The sequence below is a fragment of the Xiphophorus couchianus genome, chromosome 22 (assembly GCF_001444195.1).
Source record: "Xiphophorus couchianus chromosome 22, X_couchianus-1.0, whole genome shotgun sequence".
Classification (NCBI taxonomy): Eukaryota; Metazoa; Chordata; class Actinopteri; order Cyprinodontiformes; family Poeciliidae; genus Xiphophorus; species Xiphophorus couchianus.
The window spans coordinates 16109323-16122165 of NC_040249.1; the positions used below are offsets into that span (position 1 = coordinate 16109323).

General features: G+C 38.2%; 1 protein-coding gene across 2 annotated transcripts in view; it reads right to left on the reverse strand.

Annotated features, from left to right (window-relative positions):
* The window catches only part of mcu (mitochondrial calcium uniporter), a 64163-nt gene that overhangs the window by 20814 nt on the left and 30506 nt on the right, over positions 1–12843 (reverse strand). The window lies entirely within an intron of this gene.

A 12843-nucleotide genomic window follows, 5' to 3' on the forward strand; every position in this document is an offset into this window, starting at 1 on the left:
TGTTTCTAGCCGCTAGAAACAGCGGCGGTGATGAGCTTATGTAACGAGAAATCTCTGCCTTTTCTACAGATTGTGTTGCTTGCCTTGTAAAAGCCATTAGCAGATGTAAAATGTGCAGTGTCATTCTTTGAAAGCCTCGCCGCTAAGTAATCTCCATTCACGCGCAGTGTGAGGGAAACCGTGACGGAGCACGCCGTGCCCTGTGAAAGCACCCACTAATCTGTTCGCTCCACTGCAATGCAGACTTAAAAACAACTTTCCCCCAATGAAGCCGTCAGAAACCCGACCCCCATCACAGCAAGATATAAATAATTCCTGCTTAATCTTTCAAAGCGTTTCAATAAATTGCCTTTCAGGCTCGAGAACAAGCTTTGATTAATTAATTCCGACTCATGGCCTGCCTAATCCATGGGATAAGATCTCAACTTTGGATGAATCTGTTCCTCGACATATGGGCCAGTTGCAGTGTAATAGCCATCCTTCCAGCACACATTTACACACTCCTCATTGGGACTAACAACACTGGAACATGATGCATTATTAATAAGCAGTGCAGGTTTTACCGCCTGTGATTAGAAGACAGGCAGCCGTGTGGCACGCTGCTCTGCAGGGCGGCACATCCAAGGACTGAATCGTGCCAAGAAGTAGCATCTGCACACGCTGGATCGCCTCTGAAATAAGAGCAGCTTAATTATTGAAAACTGTGTTTGCATAAATGATGTGTACATATTTGCACATAATGCATTTATTGCATGTGTGCTTGTGTGGTCAGTCTGCAGGCACAGTAAGACCTTGTTTGAAAGCTCATACACCAGATGGCACTAGCTGCTTGTTTCCGTGTTAATTTCAGTAACACAATGTTCAGCTGAGAAGCAAACCATTTTTCTCTCATTATTTCTCTTCTTCAATTTTTCTCTTTTTTGAAGGAAAAGTGACCTCACTAGTATTTATTGAATGCATCCAAAGGTAGTCCTGTTTTCAAATGAATGATAAACACACCTACCCTGACCTTGTCGATGAGCAACAGGGTTGATCTGGAAACAAAAGCGTGAAAAGGTGGGGGACTGTGGCTCCTTTGTTTCACAAGTATTCCAGATAAATCAATACTGCTACACGGACACACTACTGAAATATTATTTCTAAGCCAGCCACAATAAGCAATAAATCAATTAATCATATTATAAATTAAAACAAGCTTAATTTCCATTTGCATTTTTGTTTTTCCCATGCATCTCTCTCTTTACTAAATACTAGATGAAAAAAGCTCCCATCTTGTGAATTGGTCTCAACTAGAGACTAAAAATTTTGAAGGGCAATTTTGTTGGAGACTTCAGCATGCATTTTATTTTTCGTTTTTTGTTTGTTTTATTTATTAATTTGGGACATTTAAAATGTCTCCCAGTTCCAGTGTTAAATGTTTCTCAGGTATGTACACCAGTATTAATTTCGATTGTAAAACTTCAGATACCGCTTTGGAGGATTCACAATGATATAGTTGTTATTCTGAAGCAGTCTGTTTGCTGGAAATATAAGCTTATTGGTGTTTTAGAGAATATGTACTTACAATATTATGCCATTACCATTATATTACTTGAAAATAATATAACCACAATGTATTGCAACTACATCCTTCTGCAGAAGCAAACAAAGATGGAAAGTAGCCATGAAATGGGGAGAAAACTGCAAGGTTTCTGTGTGAACCATCAATCAGAACTGTCATCTCGTGCCAATTACATACAAATTTCTATAGATCAGTTTCTTGCAAAGCACAAGCCTGTGGGCAATGAGTGCGTATTTATGTGCCTTAAATATTCATTGTGTCATATATATTTTAACAATCACTTCTGCATAGAAATAACACCTCTGTTACACTGTAAAGGACTGATTTTGAGCTTTTCAATGGAATTGGAAAGAAATATTTGCATTATGTTATGTTCAGGTACAATTTATGGTTATTTGTCTGCAAAAGAGGTTACAACATTTTGCTGTTAAGATCTAATTCTGAGTTCTTAAAGCATTTCACTTCAGCTTGAGACATTTTTCAGGTTTGTACACATCGGGTTTAATTTCTGTTGTAAAACTTCAGATATTGCTTTTTAGGACTCAGTGATATAGTTGTTTTTCTGAAGCAGTCTGTAGCAACTTTCATTGCTTTGTTTTCTTATATTGAACGCCTTCTTCTTCTTTTTTTAATCCGTGTACAGGCAACCTTCAGCTCACTCTCCTTGGAGTTGAGCTCCCACACTGAATCAAAATGAAAAATATTTCTTCTATAACTTGATCCATCAAATGAATCTCCCAGAGGAAATGCAGAATTTTATTTATCGCTATTCTTTTTTTTTTTTACTGTTTATTTTTTAAACCATTTTCCTGTAATCTCAAGATATGTGACATACCTCAACAGAAGCACAAACTCTTCACATAATGAAAAAGGCAAGAAACAATGTGCTAAGTGATTTTTCACAGATCATAGGGTATCAACATGGACATGGAATTTTCCACTTCAAATATCGAACTGTTAACTGTGAAATGAGGAGGAAAAAAAACAGCCTATAAAACCTATAAAACTATCAGACGAGGGACTTTGCTGAATAAAAATATTTCTCAGATTTTTCTCAGTGAAAAGTTGTCTCAGAGAAGGTTGTGCATAAAAATCCCAGCAGATCAGCTTTAACACTCATCAACCCGTCTGACACCAACAACCATGTGACATCGAAAGTCACCTAAAAATCACATTTCTTTCAAATTTCAGAAACTCGTTTCCTCCACATCAAGATCCCTAAATATATTGAGTTGCTGCCATATTATTGGCTGATCTGCTATTTGTGTTAAGTAAGGCGACAGCTATTAAGGATAAGCTGAAGACAATGGATGAATAGATAAAACCCTACAAAAAAATCAAAACCAAAAAGCTTTTTAATTTTCCCTGGCATATTTTGGGAAAATATATCCTCTATGGATTTAGAAGAATTATCTGACACATTAACGTGTCAAGCAGACAAAATTCAAGTCACAAACACAGCGGATTCGCAAGGTTGTTGTTCTCACACAAAGGAGGGTTAAACTACAACAACATGCGACTTTTCCTGTCCGTAAGGAGGTGACATTCAGGGCTTTGTACAGTATCTCACAGATTATTGTGACTTCCTCCTAAAGTAGCATCTGTTATTTATGCAGCAGAGCCTGGGAATAAATTGAGAGGAATCTTCTCCCCCTCTTTCTCTAGCCATCATTTTTTATTACAAGTCCTATAAAATGAAATAATTTATAAAAACTAAAGCTCACATCTAATTTCCAGGAAAGTCAGAGCCAACTCACTGGCTATCTGGCTTCATTAGTGCATCCAAAAGTCTGGAAAACTGAACTCAGAGTCTTGCTCGCTTGGCTGAGTCAGGGAGTCGACACGTTATGCTCAGCATCTCTGTGAGCTACACACAGCATGGGCACGTGTTGAAGCACTGGCATAATGAAAGGCTTGTAGTTGAGCAGACACTGCACAAGGAGTTGAAGGGAATTGGACAACATCTGATTCATACAGGAGGCATTCAAGCACAGATCTCTTCATGTTAGCATCGATACCAACAGTCTTCAGTTAGCCATAAAACTTAAAGGTGAGGTTAGGATAGCTCTGTGGCATATAAAAAACATGACCGTTACATTTTCTGCATAAAATCAATCTTCTATAATGAAATTTTAGTCCACTTAGTTCTGCTTGGTTTGAGCTTCTTTTAGACTGAGCTGTTTTAGGGTGTCTTGTCACTTTAAATCCAAATAGCTGCTGCAGTTTGGATTTAAAGTGCCGCCCACCAATTGAAGGTGTACACTCACATGTGAAAATGGCTGCAAACACATGCACAATTATACGACTCTACATCTTTGAAAAACAGAATTTGAGCTTTATGCACAACCAGCAAGAATACAGCAATAGTAAGTCTGAATAGTAAGTCAACAACAAAATATTCGTCTTTTCCAGCAGCTATTGTACATAGTATGCAGCGGTAAAACCAGCTGACCAAACGTGCTGTACTTCTGCTTGGATTGCTATGTAACCGGCTGGACTTGGCTGAGGTTACTAGGTAACTGCACTGGGTGACTCAACAATCAGGGAGAGTTTTGAAATGGTTCATGCCATGGGTGAGTTTTTTTAAGCTGATTTTAGAAACAGCTGAGAACCAAATGGAAGTACAAAAACATAAAAATCGTACATTTCGAATAATAGGTCTCCTTCAAAAATAACTTTCATTTAGCGACAGTGTTTACTCCCCAAATACTTTTCTTTAGTTGTTAAAATGCTGAAGCAATAAATCGATGAGTGCTATTGTGATATGTACTTTTGTGCTTAACACTCAAATGCTGCTTACTCACCATAAATCTCTCTTAGAGAAGATTATTTTGTGTGTTCATAAAAATAATCTAAGTCTAGGATTATTTTTCAGGCTGTCGCCAGCAAACGCGACACTCCAGGCTCCTCACAACAAACATCAAACATTCACAGGCTCTGTGAAACGGGGCCACGTGATGAGCAGCATGCCTTCATACACACTTTGGGCAGTTTGCAGAAATAAGTCAGGTCCCTGTGAAGCTCCGGTTATTCTGCACACCTGCAGAGCAGCAGGAGGAAAAGTCACAAATTACCGTGCTGTCCGGCCACCAGATGGAAGACGGCTCTGGGGGCGGACCAGTACTCTGGACCCAACATGATGACCAGGACTTTGACAGCTCTGGGAGTCACGCCAAACACAGAGTTCACAAAACTGACAGCACTGAGACAGGTCAAATAATGTCCATGAAGGATGAGTCGGCAATCGGCATGCAGGTACAGCAAGGTTTTAAAACGTTATGGCTTCAAAACCAAAGAAATATTACGTAATACCATTTCTACGCTTTAGAGGCCTTTTAATAAAATGCCAGAAAAAGTGTCAGAGTGACCCTCTCCTTCCAGTTGGCTTCACAGTCAGTCAGGTGGCTGAAAAAAAGTTTCACTACACTGTCATTGTGCTCTGAAGAAAAAAGCCATTTCGCTGTTTGGAAGCAGTCAAATTGTTCACAGTACAGACACCAAAGCTGCTATTTAGTGTTGGCTTTCTATTTTTCCATGTTTGATGGGATATAGAAAACATGTCATGCAAATGCACGTTTTTCAATATAGAAAATTTATTAATTGTCTTTGCAGTATACATGTTGCTTTGGTGGTGATTTTGAATTGTGCGTGTAAACTGGAATCAATGGGATAGAATTCACAGCGTTCTGCTGCGTCCCGACTGGTTATGTTGCTTTTTCACCACATCTCCATTAATTATTTATGTATTTTTATTTTAAAATAACTAATTCTAATGTTGACATTTTAATACTCATTATGCTTATGGAATCAGATAATTTTACCATAGATATATAACCATTTGTGAGTCCCTATGTGACATTAAAATGTGGTTAAAGACTATAGTAAGCCTGTGCACATCGGTGTAACAAAACATGGCAGAGCAGGACTAGAAATTACATCATTCTGCATGCGGCAAAAATATTTGTAGGCTTTCTTCACAAGTAGCCATTACCCATTATAATAAGTTACAGGCAAATGGAGAGCTTTTAAATCTCTTGAAGTAAATTTTGAGCTGCAGACTTTGCTACTTTGTACAGGTATTGTGTTGTACAATAACACAAAAGGTCAGCTTGCAAAATTTAAAAGTATCACTCTTTGGCAACTACTGGCTTTGCTCTGGACTGCCTTGTTTTCTCCTTCTAACTAATTCATTAATTTATTTCAACTTTGAATATGGATACATACATTTTAACTATATATCAAAATAAAGCAACCAATAAATAAATGCTTTTATAATCATAGTAACCAATATATTTGTCAGGCTTTGGCAGTAATAGGACTTTTGCTTTGCTACTTAAGAAAATAAGGTTTGTACTTTTTATCGTTTTAAATTTTCTGGGATATTTTAACTATTACCATGAGAATCTTACACCAGGCCATGCCTAATTTCATAAAGCATTACCAGATCAGATACTGGCTAACTGCAGTTGCCTCAAATTCACCCATTTGTGGCACTTTGAACCAACATCAAAGTAAGCCAGACAGCCTCCTTAATACTCCGACAAAAACAGCCTCTGTATCTTTCTGTCCTCATTCTCATCGTACTCCTCAGCATCAGTATGCTGCCCAGTCTCCTAACCTTCCTCCTCAATACCTTCCCATTTCAATGTGATTTCTTTCTCCATCATTCTCAAGGGCCTCCTCCACCGCTTGACCCCATGCTGCTATTGTTCTCTCCCTCACTGTCCTCCATCCGTCACAGAAGGATTTGGTCCAGCTTGCATGCTGGCAAATGAACTTGGACAAGGGCGCCCAATACTTCCCATCGCCTTTCCCACTAGGGACGAAGCCTTGCAGCTTTTCTCGCTTCTCAGAGACAATTTGGGGCACTCAGAAAACACGGAGCTGCACCACAGGACGGTAATGTGCACTGAGACTTAATTTGAGAGCTATTATCACAGTAAGTGGAGGTTTAGGAGTCTCAGTGTGAGTATTTGTAAGGGTCACCCCTAGCAGCCTCCCTGACACTGGATGACCCCTGGCTGATGACTGGTGTTAACTGGGATAAAAGAAATCATTTGATGCCACCAAATTACATCCGCAAATACTTCCTGAAACTACAGTACAGAACTTTTCAAATTTCGGCTGTTTTATTATTGTCACATTTCTCATTAAGACGTTCAGCAAAGCAATGGCTTTTAATGTTACGTAAGAGCAACTACGTCACACTGACAGCAACACTCTTCAGTTTGGATATTATAACTGAGGAAAAAAGACTCAGTTAGCCTTTTTCAGTATTAGTTAGGTGTTTAATAGTGAAGTTGGAAGTAAGACAGATCTACAGTTCATTCAGGCTGTGAGGGAGAGAGAGCAAAACTTTCAGAACAGGAAGGTTATCTGCTATCTGAGCTTTTAACTTCTGTCTGTGATGAAACAAAATGGTCTTTCAGAAATCTCAAAGTTCAAGTATTGACATACTCAAGGAAATGCACAAAAATAGTGCCCTATTTTAGCCATACTGATCGCTAACCTAAGAAATCAGATATTATATTTGTTTTTTGGCAAGAGATAAATTCTTGTTTTACAGCTGCTGCTTCTCAGATACAGAGTAAAAACGCCATTGCTGCTAAGAAAAATAATTACCACTCAGGCCAGAAAGGATTGAAAAAGTTTCCTTGATAGAGTTTCTTATATTCTTTGTACGAAAGTGTAACAACAGAGTAAAAAAAAAAGGTCAAAGTTTTACACAAACCAGTGGCTAAAAATTGGTCACAAAGCCTAAAGTCAACCTAGTGGGTTGATACACAGATCATTTTGGTGTTTTATTTTCCTTTCTTTTTTTATGTGATAGGATTTAACAGATAATAATGCATCTTCTCAAGATAGTTTGATATTTTCTGCTATTTGAAAGGTGCATCGGAAATGAGAAGGTTTTAAACTTTGTTATTCATACTTTTTTTTTACAAATTGGATGTTCTTTAAAAGAATTGGTGTGAAAGGGTTTATTTTTATAAAATAATTAAACAGAAGGCCACAAAGTAGGAAGGAGGGAAGACAAGGAAGGAACAACTAATTAAATGTCATGATGTAGGAAGTAAGAAAAACACAAGGAGGAAAGAACGAGGCAGACACAAGACAGGAAAGGAAGAAAGGAAACAAGGAACAAAGGAAAGGACAGTGAAGAAAGACTAAATTGCTGATATGTGAGAAAAGAGAAGAGGGTAGGCAAGAAGGAAGGAAACAAAGGAATTAAGAGTGGTAGTGACAAAGGAAAGAACAGAAGGGACAACAAAAGACAATATGATATCTAAAACGTCTCCATATTGTTATTTTGTTTTCTATACTGAAATAAATCTTGAATTTTAACTCCAGATTACTCCTGGGTGAGTAGGAGCCCTGGTGAGATCTCCTGTTGTGTTTCTGTATATCTGCTAACATGTTTAGAGGTTTATTTTCAGCATCAGCTCCAATCTTTACTACCAAGCGGCATCAACTCATTATGCTTTAAAAAATAATTAACCGCATCCCATTTTTCATTAAAACAGAATGCGATTCCATTATGGTGATGCTCACGGATTTAATCACCGGGCCTTCATATCCAATATTCAGAACTTCTCATGGCAGCTCTCCTCATTTTTTAAATTCCCTCACCTACGGAAAATCAATTTCTCTCTGATGTTCTAGGCACCGGAAATTTACATAAACTAGATCAACCCAGCTTTTGTTCATGTTGTTTGCTTGTTTTGTTAACAATCAATGAAAGGTTAGGCAGCATAGATCAATACCTTTCTTCAAATACATGGAGCTCTGGCAGGAAAGAAAATGCAAAAATATTCAGCTTCAATTAAAAAAAATGTGTAGTAAATCAGATCCTTCATGAGATCATTTAGCCTGGAAGCAGTCCTGAAGATGCGAGTTGAAGTTTCTGTTTTTATTTACCTTCAGCTGACAGTTTGAGTCAGCGCTACACTGACATGAAACCTTCAAACCTTCAAACTCCGGCTCTCTCAACTTTTGTCCCGTCTGCTGACAGCTGCCACCTGAAAATCTGATAACAGCAGCAATGACTCACTGAGCGCTGTCACTAAAAACAGGCAATTACATGAGAATGAACCGACTTCCTAATTAGGCACTGAGTTAATTAAAGCTCAGTAAGACTGTCGGCGCACCCTGGATTCATTTGCTGAAACTGAAAGTTTAGAAATCATAAAAGCAGAACCAAGCAGATGTGAGCTGCATGTTTTGGGGCTTGGTTCTTATCATCTGATAAAACATAAGAACGTCCAAAGCAGTTTACCAAATGGCATAATACAGAAAATTAATGAGAAACATTTTTCTTTAATTATTAAGGTCAAGTTTCCCAGAGTGCTACAGAGGTTTTCCTCCTTCATATAAATCGGTTAATAGCTCAGGTTTGGTGATTTTAGAACCCAAACAAATAAAGCAAAATGAGATTCAGTAAGAGAGTGTCGCTGTTTGGGAGATAAATTACATACTTGCGCTGTTTACGATCCAAATAAATGTCACTACACAAGCACTCTCAGACAGAAACCCATAAAAGGAGCGAAAGGGTTTGAAACAGGCGAGGAGATGCTTGATAAATTCATATCCTCTGACTGAAACAAAAGTTTGACAGACGGGAGGCTTGTTGCATGTGGGATAGCAGGTCAATGTCAGGCATTTATTTTATCCAACGATCAGAACCATCAGATTTTAATCTGCAGTTCTTTCTCCTGAAATACTCCACAAAGAAAGGATTTACAGTAAAAGACGTTAATTAGAGCTGCTGGGTTGTTGACTCATTAGTCAAACATTTTGTGCTTTTACACAAGGGCTAAACAATCTGCTTAACATCTGTCCTTCGCTCTCCAGTATTTAGGCCTGCGGAGGGTCTGTTTTCCAGATGTTCTTGTGCAAAAAGGAGGAGAACCATCTTGAAATATTTCAACTTAACCAAAAACCAGCAGCTCACCAGCAAATACTTGAAACATCACTTAAGGCTAGGAGAGAAAATCATTGCCAAAGTGGATTTTAAAAAAATAATAATATAAACAGAAAACCTTCTTGATAATCTTTTTTTTAAACATGACAAATTCAAAATTACATTTACAATTAATGTGTTGCGATCGATAAGCTTCAGGTATAAATTTGGCTGGAAATGTTTTCACAGAATTGATAAAGTTGGTCGTCGAGTTCAGACTCTATTGACAGTTCAGGTCTGGAGCTCAAGGTCAGATTAATTTTTACAATGAAAATACCGTTTTTCCAGTCAAACTTGTGTCTCTTGTGTTTGACCTAAACTGTCACTCTGGGATGAAAAGAAAATTACTTAGATATTAAGAAACAACAAAGGTTGAAGGCTATTTAACTGAAAGATGCTGGAGTCGTAGTGTTCACAGTCAACCATTAGGGGTGGGCGATGATAATAATTTGTGGTATTATTATTATTACAAGACCAACTTTCAAGTATCTTTTCAGCACATTAGAGGAGCTATTTTTAAGTTAATAATTCCTTTCTATTGTTGAAAAAGTACTAGTTTTAAGTTAAATAATCTGCCAGTGGAACTGAACAATGTTTTCCATATTACAAGTTAAAATGTTTTGTTCCACTGGTAGATTATTTCACTTATAACTAGTACTTTTTCATTAATATGGAGTTATTGACTTAAAAAAGCTCTTACATCATGTTAGCTTTGTCTTATTTCAAGTGTACTAAGATATTTGCACTAGAAACTAGACCAAAATATGTGTTAAGATTTTGTGTTTTTGTAGTGTAGAACAACAAATGCCTAAATGGGGGAATAATGCATTTTTTTCCTCCAAAGATTTACATGTTCTTCATACTCCATCTTTGTCAGCTTCAATACTGACCATCTCCTCTTCGGAGCGAACTTCAGCTCCAACGCTCCTGCACAATAGCAACATGGCTCAGCTCCAGCGAGGAACAAACATCTCTGTTTCTTCCTCATTGAGATTTCTCTCTCGTCCTTCCGCCGCTTTGAGATTTGACAACTGTCACCGCTCTTCTTCACAAGGAGCTGAGCTGCAGACGCATCGAAAGGTTTATCCAAGAACTGCGGCGCTGCAGAGGCTGGCCCTGCGTGCGTGAGGGCGAACGCGGCCGTGACCCATAGGAACCCCGCGGGAGGCTGCAGTTAAACCGACGGATGCTAAAAAAGGGACAGTGGGAGGGAGAAAAGGAGGGAGTGCCAGCTTTGGCAAGGAGGAGACGAGTGTACCGTACTGCAGCAATGCAGGAGAACGGAGGAGAGATATGAAGGAGAAGCTGCAATATAAAAAAAAAGACTGAACAGCGCAGAACACATATTGGCAGATGGGTTTAAAGCCACTTTATTATGCATACAAAGCTTGCATACAGCATATCTGCTTCCTCCAGTAAATCCTGTTATGACAGTATCATCTTTAGCTGTACCCAACTGAGGCATGAGGACCTGGCAATGCAGACCCACCCTGCTGGGTCTCGCATGTCTCCTCCCTCCCTCCCTTCAGTCCTTGCCCTCTGCACAAACAGCTCCCTCAGGAGGATACACGGCACAAGGAGACACACTTGGGACAACAGAGAAACTCACCTTCAGCTGTGTTGCTTCTTCCCCTTGTGAATAAGGCCAAGAGTCCACAGCAGACACCATTTTACTATCCAACAATGTATGTAATTTAGGGCTGTAACTAAGGGCGCAAGTTATTGGTTAATAAATTAATCTAAAGAGACGATTGTACTTATCAATTGACAAATGATTAAATGATAAGCAGCCATTTTTCTTAAAATTCCAAGTTTCCTCTTTTATCAAGGGGGATTGACCATTTTTCCATAATACGAATTGGGCTCATTTTTCATAATATAATTTTACGAAAGCACATATTTTTATATACATTTTCAGCTGTATTTTACTGACTGAATTAACAGTCAGTATAATACTCACATTATTAACTTATAAAATATTATATTTAATAATATAACATATTATAAAATATAACCTAAGAACCTCTTAGGTTGCTGGATAGAAGAGAAAAAGATAAAAAGAATAAAACACTTAATCCTCCATCAACAGATATATTCAGTTTCTGTCAACAGATTGAACAGAAACTGCTTGAGCCTGTCGAGTGTTTATATTTCTAAACAGAACTGCCTATAGGGCATTTTGCATCACACAGTAGAATCTCCTTGGACTGTTTCACTCTCCACCATCTTTTTTTCTCTTCCAACACCTCAGCTTAAGGATGACAAGTGGCGCCCTCTGCTGGATGGCGGCCAAACTACAACACTGAAATAAAGTCTAAGTGTGCGTTATTAGTTCATCGACTGGAACTGATTGTAATTTAACAAACCATTACTCAACAGTTAGCTGTAAGTCAATTGAATGTTTGCATCCCTAGCTGTAAGGATTAGTAGAATGTCTTCTTAAATTATTTTTCACTAGTTAGCGTACTGTGTTCCTGCCAGGTGATGTTTTTTTGTTTTGTGAAAAGCCCTCACTTCCTCCAATGAGCTGCTGATGAATGCTAAGTGCTATTTACTTCCAAACCTGACTTTCCTCTCTGTAGTTTTATTAGTGTAACTTTACCCGTTTTTAGCTTGTTAAATATCCATCGATATAAATCAATGTTAATATCTTCCGCCTCCATCGTCGCTTTTTAGTTTTTAAAAGTTAATGTGGAATGTTTTATTTCTCATCTATTTTTACATTTAAAAAAATCATGCTTCAAACATGAGTGATGTTCAAAAAGTATTGTACTTTGAACAATAAAATACTATTATAAAAAGGAGCTACTCAAGCAAAAATACCAGATTACTCTTATGATCTGTTAATCGTCAGAATAATCTATGTATTACTCGATTACTAAAATAATCATTTACAACAGCCCTGACCTGATGTAATGCATGTACTTCCTATGTTGTCCTTTCTGAGCCTGTGCAAAGTGTAAACAGTCTGCAGAAAGGTGCTGCTCATCTTTCACTATGCATCCCACAACGCCCTGCAAAACCCCACAATGGCCTTTTATGTTTCACATAACCCAATGACATAAATACATATGCAGCAGATCAAACAAAGCCCACCAAACATCCACTCCCTGCCAATGCAGCAGTTTATACACACCCTGCATTGATGGTCAGAGGAGATAATGCACAGATATCCACAGATCTGCAAGCACTCAAGGAACAAATATCCTGCTCTCATCATCAAATTTTAATCCCCATGCAAGTTCTGCTAGTGGGCCAAGTGTGTTTCCTGGAAAAATAAATAAATAAGAAAAAATACACCCACTCAACCTTCAGCCGATCT